The following is a 12,953-nucleotide window of genomic DNA, read 5'->3' on the forward strand; positions in this document are numbered from 1 at the left end:
TTTTTTTTTTTTTTGGCAAGATTTAATAGAGTGAAAACAGAGCTCCCACACAAAGGGAGGAGATCCAAAGGGGGTAGCCATTGCCTAGGTTTATATCCTAATCATTGTCCCTTCCCCTGTGCTCTCAGGCGATAGATGATTGGCTCTTTTTTACCTCCTGTTATAGCCTAATTAGCATTTTAGTGAGCTCTCTTTACTACCTGACTGGTCGGGTATGAGCTAAGTTGCAAGCCCTGTGTTTAAAAGTGGATGTGGTCACCTTCCCAGCTAGGTTTAGGGATTCTTAGTCGGCCTAGGAAATCCAGCTAGTCCTGTCTCTTAGTCCCCCCTCTCAACAGGAAAACCCAAGTGCTGTTGGTGAGGTTGGCCGACAACCACTCTAACTGCTTCCTGGTGAATTGGGTCATGCAGTTGAGATTTCCTCAGGAGGAGTGCCTTCGATGTCATCAACATCAGAGCATGGGCTAGCAGGCCGGTCCAGGGGTCCACAGTAGATCTTAGTCACGGACTGCATCTGGGGCTCCATTTGAAGAACCATTTGTAGTTTTACAGCTTTGATTCTGGAAGAGACAAACTTAACAAGGAGGTTAGAGATACTGGGATTGAAATGTATGGCCTGCAGTGCAGGGGATTATTTCTTTGGCACATTTCACAGGCCCTGACTATCTGCTTGATAGTTTTGAAAAGGCCTGGTCCAGTAAATAATAATTTGGCCATCTGATGGGTGCTATCAATGCCTAAGTGAAAGGTCTGGTGAAGGGTTTTAAGTAATTTCCATTGGTTAGCTTCAGGCAAAAAAATTTTTCCTTCTTCAGTGGCTAGCCATCCTGAGGGGAGGAAACTATGTCCTCATAAGGTTCCCCATTCTATTTCTCCTGCTGAGTACTGGGGCTTGGTTTCCCCTTCTCCTATGTTCAGGTGTATAATGGCCCCTGCTTTTGCTAGACTGTCTCTCCCTAACAAGCAAGTGGGGCTTTCAGGCATAATTAGAAAAGCATGTGAAAAGAGTAAAGTTCCCCTGTTACAACTTAGTGACGGGGAGAAGTATCTAGTGACTGGCTGTCCTAGGACCCCTCGGATAGTGACAGATCTGGAGGACAGTTGTCCAGGACAGGAGGGTAAGATGGAGAAGGCCACACCAGTGTCCAGGAGACAGTTAACCTCCTGGCCCTCAATGGTCAAGCATACCCGGGGCTCTGTGAGGGTGATGGCATGGGCTGGTGCTTGCCCCAGGCACTCTCAGTCCTGCTGCTGGATCATCTGGTTAGTGGTTTCTAACTCAGAGGACCTTTGTCCCCTGGGGCAGTGGGCCTTCCAGTGATTCCCTTGACATAAGGGACATGGACAAGGGGGAGGCTTATTTCTATTCGGACAATCTTTTTTAAAGTGCCCTTGTAGACCGCACTGGAAGCAAGCCCTACTGGGCATTCGATTTGCCCAGACTGTCCGTGTTCCAGAGCCTCCAATGTCCGCTTGCCTGAGGGCCATGACTAACGCAGTGATCTTTTTCTTATCTCGTTTGTCCTATTCCACCTGCTCCTCCTGATCTCTGTCATAAAAAAACTGAGGTTGCCAAGTTCAACAGGGTTTCTAAATTTTGTTCCTGGCCTAAAGCGGACTTTTGAAGTTTTTTTCTAATGTCTACAGCTCACTGAGTGATAAACTTATCCTTTAAGATTAGTTGGCCTTCCACTCCAGCCTGGGTGACAGAGCAAGACTCTGTCTGCCAAAAACAAAAAAAGTGCTCAAGGAGGCAGTTTTCAGCCCTTGATTGTTAATTCTTGGCTGCAGGAACAGAGTCTTAACTGATTTTAAAGGAGATTTCCATGCATTTTGTCCTGCCAGGCAGACTGAAGAACCTGTCCAAATGATGATTTCTTAATCATAAAACAAAATTAATACCAAAGCTTATATTTAGAAATGTTCTGTTCATTCAAAATTAGAGTCCTTGATTATCCTTTAGGATTAGGAAAAAATTCCTTTGGAATACTGGAGACTTTATAATCTCGACGACTAATCGTTGGTGCCTAGCATTCGTTATACTAGTTTTAGGCCAACATTGAAGCAGTATAAACACTGTTGTGCTCGGAATGATTGTCTGTAATGGATAAACTGAACAAATGATTGCCATCAAAGTGAACACGCAACTCTCAGGAAGATACCTCATTCTAAACGGCCAGAAGAAATAAGGAAGGTTAAGAAAAAACAGGAGTTGATGTTTAAGTAGCCCCACAGGTGTGGAGTGGTTGTCTCCTGTGAACCAGCAAGAGTAGAATAAGGCCCCAACTAGAAAACATCACTGCTGAGACAAGAGGCTCTTGAGCTCCTGCCTCTGCTTCAGATTCCAACTGCTCCTATGAAGCCCGACTTTGATGGTCCTCAAGAGAAGATGCAGAAACTGGGAGAAGGTGAAGGGTCTATGACCAAAGAATTTGCCAAGATGATACAAGAACTGGAAGCTGAGGATCTCGATGTTTTTAAGAAGACTGTGTCCTCCCATGAAGTCTTTCTTCAATGGCTTTCATCTCACCCTGTTCTCAGTAAAGATCGCCACTTCCATGTTTTCCTAGAATATGATCAGGATCTAAGTGTTAGGTGGAAAAATACTAAAGGGATGTTTGGAGGCTTCTTCAAAAGTGTGGGGAAAAGTGCTGAAGTCCTTTTTACTGGAATTAAGGAGGTAGATGACTTCTTTGAGCAAGAGAAGAACTTCCTTATTAACTATTACAATAGCATCAAAGATTCTTGTGTGAAAGCTGACAAAATGACCAGATCTCATAAAAATGTTACCGATGACTATATTCACACTGCAGCCTGCTTACATAACCTGGCTTAAAAGAGCCCACAGTCATCAAAAAATACCTACTGAAGGTTGCTGAGCTATTTGAGAAACTTAGGAGAGTAGAGGGTTGAGTTTCATCAGATGAAGATTTGAAGCTAACAGAGCTCCTCTGATACTACACACTCAACATCGAAGTTGCTAAGGATCTCTTATACAGACGCACCAAAGCCCTCATTGACTATAATAACTCAAACGAATCTCTGGATAAGGTCCGGTTAAAGAGCAAAGACATCAAGCTGGCTGAGGCACACCAGCAGGAGTGCTGCCAGAAATTTGAACAACCTTCCAAATCTCCAAAAGAAGAACTGATAAATTTCAAACAGAAAGGAGTGGCAGCATTTAGAAAGAATCTAATTGAAACATCTGAACTGGAAATAAAACATGCCAGGAGACAGGGTTTCACCATTTTGGCCAGGCTGGACTTGAACTCCTGACCTCAGGCGATCCACCTGCCTTGGCCTCCCAAAGTGCTGGGATTACAGGTGTGAGCCACGGCTCCCAGTCCTAATTTCTAGCAACTTTTATGCAATCTTTCCAAGGCCCTCACCTTCATAAAACAATGCACTGACATAGTGTCTAAGAAGTTACAGTAAGCAGTATCACATTTAGGAGCAAGCAGGTGAGGGCAGAGGTGCTGGAGCGAATGTCAGCTCTTTGGCTGGTGGCCTTACCCACGGAGGGAGAGGAGCTCTCCCGCATGAAATTGGGATGAGTGGTATGTGGCAGTTCGTCTGGGATTTAATGAAGAGAAGGGCCAGCGTGCTCTGGCTGACTTTAAATCTCCTGTGAAAAGCTATGTTGGTGGACTTGCGTCATTACAGGTATATGGCAAGTTGTAATAATTCGTTGGTCTGCCTTGACTTTTTTCCCCACAGAACAATGTCTCGTTTTTGCAAAGCTGTATTGACTTGTTCAAGAATAACTGATATGCCTTCACTCAGAAGAAAAGAAATGAATGTGAAAGAAAGCCAAGCATCCCTTGCACTTAAATCATTACCACGAAAGATTTATTAGCCTCAACTTTAATTTAAAATTATGTGAATAAATATTTTTATTCTACAAATCTAAAAAAAAAGATTAGCTGGCCTTCAGTAGAGTCAGGTGACAGAGAGGTGTGCTTCGTCAGTGCCTCCCTTAGTCTCTCCAGAAAGGCAGTAGGATTTTCTTCCTTTCCCTGCGTTATACTGGACATCACTGAATAATTCATAGGCTTCTTCCTAGTTTTCCTTAGTCCTTCTAGCACACAAATTAGCAAATGTCTGTGGCACCAATCTCCATGTTCTGATTCTGCGTCCCAATGAGGGTCTACACTGGGAACTGCCTGCTGGCCTGTGGGGAATTGTTCTCTTTCCTCTCTTGTCATCCTATCATTGACCTGACTTAGATACTAGAGATTGGCAAACTCTCAGGCTGCAGCTATGGCGGCACTTCTCTCATATGCGGTTAGTGTCTGATCTAGCAGTAACATTATATTTCTCCATGTCAGATCAAAGGATTGTCCTAACCCTTGTAAAACATCAATATAGCCATCAAGGTTATCTGAGAATTTACCTAGGTCTATTTTAATTTGCTTCAAGTCTGACAGGGAAAAAGGTGCATACACTCTGACTGGGCCGAATTCTCCAGAATACATCTTAGGGGCATTTTACCTTGCGGGGGAACGTTTCCCATCCAATAACAGAACATAGGGATGCCAGCACCCCTAGTCATTTTCTGATGCGCATGAGTCCTAGAGCATCCTCTACGGTCCTGATGCTTATTCCTTTCCAGGGTGCGTAACCACCCATGGACCTCTGCTGATTGGATTAGTTACACTCACCAATGTAGCAGTCCTGCAACTGTTTTCCCGCCTTTCTTGATCACAAAGAAAGAGGTCCAGGCTGCTGGATTCTAGTGGTCCTTTACCAGCGTGCCCAACATTGCCTTTGTTCTCAGAGCAAGTTCTGGAGCTGGGCTGGGTTCCTGAGTATTTCATAACAACCCAGCTGCCCCATCAAGATGCATTCCCATAAACAACAATTCTTATGCAAATTCATTTCAGAGAGGGTGTAGGTAACCTTTTGAGTCAGGATTGAGATACAGACTTTTTGATTCTGTAAGTACTTTAAGGCTCGGCTGAGTGCAAACAGCTTGCACTTTTGAGCAGAACAATTATCAGGCAATTCTCCTAACTGCTTCCAAGAGTCTCCCTGTCAATTACTGAATACCCATTGTGGTTTTTTCCTCAATCACCTGGGAGGAACCATCTATTGTTCTGTCTTGAAGGGAGTTCCTCCTAGGTCTGGTTGGACCTTTGTATGGTAATTAAGATTTAAATCCCCTGTTAGGAAATCTGCTGGGTTAAGGGAATTTTCACTGGTTAATGTTAAATCACCTTTTTCTAAGAGAATAGCCCCATACTTTAAGATTTGAGTTAGTAAGCTACCTTTTTGCTTTTTGGACTTAGGATAATTCTGAACTGGTGAGGTGTGCTCAAAATGACATTTCCTCTAAGAGTTACTTTTCTGCTTTCTTCTGTTAGCAAAGCAGTTGGCAGTACAGATTGAATGCATTTGGACCATCCGCGGGTTTCTGGGTTAAGGATTTTTGATAGGAAGTTTACTGGTTGTCAGTGGTCTCAGTGTTTTCAGGCTACACCCTTGTTTACACTGACAACAAGGTAGTATTGGAATGTTATAGGGTCATGGAGAAGACAACAAGGTAGTATTGGAGTGTTATAGGGTCATGGAGAAGACAACAAGGTAGTATTGGAGTGTTATAGGGTCATGGAGAAGGCAACAAGGTAGTATTGGAGTGTTATTGGGTCATGGAGAAGGCAACAAGGTAGTATTGGAGTGTTATAGGGTCACGGAGAAGACCTTCAGTTATCAATTATAGGTTTTAAATTTACGCTGACTTTTAAAGGAATAGGCCATGCTGTTTTTTCTTTACTACTTCTATTTCTCTTTTTCTTTCTCTCACTCTCTTTTGTCTCTTTTCTGTCTCTCTGTCTCTCGCTCTCTGTCTCTTCTCTCCTTGACTTACTCAATTTGCTTTCATTCTGATCTATTATATTGTCTTAGACCCAGTTCCAATTGTTAAAGTACTGGGTCATCAGTTCTAAGGCCCTGGCAAGGGTGGTGGGCAATGGGTCTCACATAACTGCCCATATCTACAGCAGTGTGCCTAAATTGGGAGGGACACCAGGGAAAAGACTCCCTGGGTTCATAGCCTAGATGCCTAAGGACACAGCATAGAGCTTCCTTAGATCCCTTTGGAGATAAAACTTGCTCTAATACTTGGGAGAGGAAGTGAAGGTCTCAAGCATTAGTACCTAGGAGACAGAGATCGGAGGAAGTAGATTCAGAGGTAAGGAGAATTTCGGGGCTATACGTTCAAGAAATTCGTGGTTGGGACCCAGGAGGTATGGGTCAGAAGGAAAAGTAGGGGCACACACATGGGAGACTGTTGAGTAGAGGCTTCGGCTGTGCCATGATCTCAACCAGCTAACGCCAGGAGTTCGGGATGACAGCTTTCTGCCTCTAGTTGGCCCTCGGCTTCCCCAGGAAAATTGAAAGCGGAAGCTGGTTCCAGGCAGAACAACGCTCCCAACTAGAAGGTTTGGGGGTTGTTAGAAAGTGCTTCCCCAGACAGCCTCACACCTGAGTCTTAAGTCTGGTGGCCACGCTAATAGTTTTTAACTGGCCGACAGGTGCCCAGTATTTTCCTCCAATTTTAAGGAAGGATAGGACAGAATAGCAAGCGAAAGTGGTCCAATATTACTCACCGCTTTGGAGAGTCCCTTCGTGGTCGCCAAAATGTTACCAGGGAGTCCTTGTTCTTAGAGCTCCCAAGATGGTGGCAGGCTGCTTCCAAGATGGCAGCAAGCTTCTTGTTCTCTGACCAGGGGTTCTTGGCCTCACAGATTCCAAGGAATGCAATCTTGGGCCATATGGTGAGAGGTATAGCTCTATTAGAAGAGAACTGTGGAACCCAGCGACTACTGTTTAGCTCAATTAGAATGAACCTGGGTACTTAGCCATGCAGGAACAATGACAAGCCTTTAGCCCGATTAGGAGTGGCAATGGGTGCCTTGCTGGATCAGGAGCACAGAGGACACCCTGCCATATTCGGAAGGGTGGAAGTCAGCGGCAGGTCTGCGATGGTGGCAGACAGCAGTGGTGAACAGCGAGCGAGCCAAAGCTCAGCTCGAGCCATGACAAATACAGACCAGAAGAGTGTACAGTTGCAAGATTTAATATAGTGGAAACAGAGCTCCCATACAAAGGGAGGACACCCAAAGGGGGTTGGCCTCCCCCCTTTTTTGAGATGGAGTCTTGCTCTGTCACCCAGGCTGGAGTGCAGTGGTGTGATCTTGACTCACTCCACCTCTGCCTCCCGGGTTCAAGCAATTCTTCTGTGTCAGCCTCCAGAGTAGCTGGGTTTACAGGTGCCTACTACCACACCCAACTAAGTTTTGTATTTTTAGTAGAGACTGGGTTTCACCATGTTTGGCCAGGTTGGTCTCGAACTCACTTGAGAGTGATCCATCCACCTTGGCCTCTCAAAGTGCTGGGATTACAGGCATGAGCCACTGTACCCGGCCTGCTTTGGCACATTCATAAAAAATGATTTTCCACATATATTTGCATGTATTTCTGGATCCTATTTTGCTCCATTTATCTATATGTCTTTGCCCAAACAAGACTTTCTTACTGTAGCCAGGTCCTGAAATAAGGTAGTGTTAGGCATCTGACTTTGATCTTCTGCTTTAAAAATTGCTTTGATTATTCTAGGTTCTTTGCATTGCCATAAACATTTAGAACCAATTTGTTAGTTTCTACAAAAAGACTACTAGAATTTGTTTGGGATTGAGTTGAATCAGGATCAATAGGGAAGACCTTCCATCTTAATAATATTGAGACTTTCAACATGGACAGGATATATTTGCCCTTTGGTTAGGTCTTCTTTAATGTCTCCTAACAATGTTTTGTAGTTCAGTGACGAAGTCTTAGATATTTTTTGTTATATTTATTACTAGCACAGGGGTAAAAGGAGCTTTCCTTTTTCCCTCTGAAGGTTGATGAAAGCAGTCTGCTAAACTCAACAACAGACAAATTAACAGGAGAAAAGGCATACAGATTTATTAAGGTGCAAGTGCATGGGAGTCACACAAGTTATGAAAATTCAAAGAAGGGCCAGGTGGTTGATGACTAAATGCCCCCTTCATAGAGGAGAGGAAGGTGGGGGATGTAAGGAATTTTAGAGGAAAAGTAAATTATATTTAGGGGAGATGACTGGGCCCAAAAAAGAGACAATAGCCTGGGACACAGTCCCTCTGAGCTCTGGGAGAGATGGCGACAAGTTATGGGAAGGTGAGGGGTGGAACTGCACCATGAACAAAGTTTGCCTTATGCAGATAAAGTCTCTCAGAATAGCCCTCAGAAGAGTACATGAAAAGTCTGTCTAGGTGGGTGTGGTGACAACCTTTATTTTTTCTTTGGTGATTAATCTTTCCTGGTTAATGAGAGTTCAGACATAATATTAAAGGCAATTGTTTTTCTTTGAGAAGAACTTCCCTCAGTCAGATACGGGAACTTTAGAGAGAGCCCCTCCCTGCACTTGTGGGAAGAAACAAGGGAAGGTTAGAGAGACCTTGGTTTGGAGGCCTTCCATTTAATCCAAAGCATTCAACATGCCAAAGTGCCATACTCTAGAGTATCATTTTCTGAGCCTCGACACTAGGTATTTTATAGTTTATAGCACCACTGTAAATGAAAAATATGAAATATAAGGGTACAATTGATTTTTGTTTATTATCGTAGTATACTGCAAACTTGTACATTAATGTATTACTTCTGGTAGCTATTTTTTAGATTCTCTGGGATTTCTCTTTTATTGTGATAAGAACACTTTACATGAGGTCTTAAAACTCTCAACAATTTTTAAGCATGTAATACATTATTGTGGACGGTGTTGTAAACAGATATTTAGAGCTTATTCATTTGATTACCTGAAACTTTAAGCCGGTTGATTATTAACTCGCATTTCCCCCTCCCACAAGGCCCTGGTAACCATCATTCCACTCTTTGATTCTATGATTTTGACTGTTTTAGATGCCTCATATTAACGGAATCATGCATTATTTCTGTGACTGGCTTATTTCACTTAGCATGTCCTCAAGGTGCGTCTACGTTGTCACATATTACAGAATTTCTGTCTTTTAAAAGGCTGACAAGTATTTCAGTGTATATATATATACCACATTTTCTTTATCCACTTCTCTGTCAAACATTTACATTTTTCCCATACTTTGGCTATTGTGAATGGTGCTTCAATGAAAATAGAGGTGTTAATGTCTCTTCAAGATTTTGATTTCAATTCTTTTGGATAAATACCCAGAAGTGGGATTGCTGGATCATATAATTCCTTGGGATTTTTTTTATGTAAATAGTCATATTATCTGCAAATACAGAAACATTTTTACATCTTCCTTTCCATTCTTTATTCTTTTATTTCCTTTCTTTGCCTTATTGCAATGACTAAGATTTTCAGCACAGTGTTGAACAGATGCGGTAAAAGCAGACATTTTTCATTTTTTTCTCAATTTCACAGAAAAAACAATTCAGTGTTTTGTTTACTCTAAGTTTCTGCAGATTCCTTTTATAAGTTTGAGAAAATTCCCTACTGCTTCTAGTTGTTTTTATTACACATGAATGTAGAATTTTGTCAAATGCTTTCTCTGTATCTATGAATAATATGTTTCTTTTATTCTATTAATATGGTGAATTGCATTGCTTTTTAAAAAATATTTCTTACAGTAAAATGTGCATAAGATTTACCATTTTAAGTGCTTCAGTGTAATTAAGTTAGTGGCATTAAGTACATTCCCATTGTTATGCAACCATCATCACTATCCTTCTCTAGAACATTTTCATCATCCCATAATGAAACTGTTTCTCCTTTAAACAATAATTTCCTACTCCTTTATCTTCTCAGCACCTTGTAACTATTATTCTATTTTCTGACTCTACGAATTTGCCTATTGAATCATACAATTTTTGTCCTTTTGTGTCTGGCTTATTTCACTTGGCATAATGTCTTCAAGGTTCATCCATGTTGTAGCATGTATCAGAGTTTTATTCTTTTTTAAGGCTGATAATATTTCATTCTACATATAGACTACATTTTGTTTATCCATTCATCTGTTGATGGACACTTGGGTTGTTTTTACTTTTCTATCTTGTGAATAATGCTTTGTATGCAAATATCTGTTCAAGTCTCTGCTGGTCAATTATTTGGGGTATATTCTCTGCTATGGTTTAAATGTCTTCTCCAAAACTTATGTTGAAATTTAATTGCCATGTGATGTATTGAATGGTGAGACCTTTAAGGCGTGATTAGGTCATGAAGGTTCTGCTCTCATGAGGGGATGAATGCCATTATTGTGGAAGTGGGTTAGTATGTCAGAAAGTCAACCTCCTTTTTCTGTTTCACATGTGTGGTTCCTTGACATGCTATGCCTTTTGCCATGATATGATGCAATAAGAAGACCCTTACCAGATGTGGTCCCTCAATCTTGGATTCCCAGGCTCCAGAACCATGAGCCAAATAAATACCAGTTTGTGGTATTCTATCATAGCAACAAAAATGCACTAAGACATACCCAGAAGTGGAATTGAGGGATCGTATGGTAATTATGCCTATTTGGGGTTCCTTAAGATTCCATATGCATTTTAGAATACATTTTATATATCTGCAAACACATTGTTGGGATCTTGATAGAATTTCATTAAATGTGCAAATCACTTTGGGTAGTGTTAATATCTCAATAATACTAAGCCTTTTAATCCATGAACATGTGAAGTCTTCCCATTTATTTATGTCTTCTGTAATTTATTTCAGTAATTTTTTCTAGTTTTCACACAGTCTTTTGCCTCATTGGATAAACTGATTCCTAAACCTGGTTATTTTTGATGTTATAAATTGAATGGTTTTTCTCAATTTCCTTTTTGGAATGTTTATTGCTAGTATTTATTTATCTTTAATCTTTATTTTTTTCTTCTTTCTGCTAGTTTTGGTTTTAGTTTGTTCTTTTTTTCTAGTTTTTTATGGTGTAAATCTAGGTTATTTGAAATCTTTCTTTTTTCTTAATGTGTTTGCAGCTGCAAATTTCCATTTTAGCACTGCTTTCACATCCTCCCATAAGTTTTGGTTTGTAGTGTTTTCATTCATGTCAAGATATTTTAAATTTTTTCTTTGTGATTTTTCTTGACCCATTGGTTATTTAAAAGTGTGTTATTTAATTTCTACATACTTGTGAATTGTCCAGGTTTTTGCTGTTAACTTCTAGTTTCATTTCATTGTGATCAGAAATGCTATTTCATATTTCAATTTTTAATCTATTAAGATGTCCTATGGCTTAACGTATGATCTTTCTTGGAAAATGCTCCATGTGCACTTAAAAAATACATATTCTGTTGTCATTAAGTGCAGTGTACTGTACGTGTCTGTTGGGTCCAGTTGGTCTATAGTATTTTTCAAGTCCTATGTTCCCCTGTGATCTTCTGCCTGGTTCTCTATCCACTGAAGAAAGTGGAGGTATTGAAGTTTTCTACTATTATTGCAGAGCCATTTATTCTTCAATTTTGTCAATGTCTGCTTCATATAGTTTGGAGCTCTAATATTTAGTGTATATGTTTATAATTGTCATATCTTCTTGGTAAATTGAGCCTTTTAGCATTATATTATGTCTTTCTTTGTCTCTTTTAACAGTTTTTTACTTAAAGTCTATTTTATCAATTGTATAGCCATTTCTGCTGTCTCTTTATTACTATTGGCATGGAATATCTTTTTAATCCTTACACTTTCACCCTACTCATATCCTCAGATCTAAAGTGAGACTCTTTTAGACAGTATACAGTTGATTCTGGTTTTATATCCACTCTGCCAACTTATGATTTTTGATATGTTTTCAATCCAATTATATTTAAAGTAATTGCTAAGAAAGCAATTACTTTTGCCATTTTGTTTTCTCTGTCCCTTGCAGCTTTTTTTCTCCCTCATTTCCTTGATTACTGCCTTTCTTCCTTTATGTTTAAAGTTGTTGTAATGGCACATTTTGATTCCTTTCTCACTTCTGCTTGTGTATATTTTCTTGGTGTTTACCTTGGGCATTACATATAATATCCTCGAGTTATGATGATCTATATTAATTGATACCAACTTCAGTTGCGTATAAAAACTCTACTTCCTTAAAGCTCTTCTCCCCTTATGTTATTGATGTCACAAATTATACCATTTAATATTATATACTCATTAACATAGATTCATAATTATTTTATGCAATTGTCTCTTAAATCCTGTAGAAAATCCAAAGTGGAGCTATAAACAAAAATTACATTCATACTGTTTTTATATTTGTTCATATATTTACCTTTACTGGAGAACTTTATATTTTCATATGTCTTCCAGTTACCATCTAGCATTATTTCATTTCAAACTGAAGGACTTCTTTTAACATTTCTTGTAGGGCAGGTGTAGTAATAATAAACTCCCTCAGCTTTTGTTTTTATGGGAATGTCTTAATTTCTCCCTCATTTTTGAAGAAATATTTTACCAGGTATAGAATTCTCAGTTGACAGTTGTTTTTTTGTTTTTTTTTTTAATTTTCAGCACTTTAAATATATCATCCCACTGCCTCTAATCTCCAAGGTTGTTACTGAAATAATACACTGATAGTCTTATTGCAGATCTCTTGTACATAATGAGTAACTTTTCTCTTGATACCTTCCAAGATTCTCTTTATCTGGCATTTTTGCCAGCTTTGATTATGTATTTCCGTATGGGTCTCTTTAGGTTTGTCCTACTTGAAGACCATTGAGCTTGGATTTGTATATCCATGTCTTTCCTCATATTTGGCATGTTTTCAGCTATTATTTATTCAAATAGTCGCTCTTCTCATTTTTCTCACCTCCTTCTGGGACTCCCATTATGCATATATTGGTCAGCGTGATGGCATCTCATAAGTCCCTAAGCCTCTGTTCACTGTATTTTTCTTCTGTATGCTTCTCAAATGCAATAATTTCAAATGAGCTGATTTCAAATTTGCTTATTCTTTCTTCTATTTGAG

The 12,953-nt window shown here is 40.0% G+C and overlaps 1 protein-coding gene and 1 pseudogene across 3 annotated transcripts in view; both read left to right on the forward strand.

Moving 5' to 3' along the window:
* LOC105542868 (chromosome unknown open reading frame, human C6orf201) overlaps positions 1-12,953 on the forward strand; it is a 50,270-nt gene that overhangs the window by 18,226 nt on the left and 19,091 nt on the right. The window lies entirely within an intron of this gene.
* On the forward strand, positions 2,348-3,768 carry LOC105542867 (annotated as a pseudogene).

The sequence above is a fragment of the Mandrillus leucophaeus genome, unplaced genomic scaffold, assembly GCF_000951045.1.
Source record: "Mandrillus leucophaeus isolate KB7577 unplaced genomic scaffold, Mleu.le_1.0 Scaffold27, whole genome shotgun sequence".
In the NCBI taxonomy this organism is placed as follows: Eukaryota; Metazoa; Chordata; class Mammalia; order Primates; family Cercopithecidae; genus Mandrillus; species Mandrillus leucophaeus.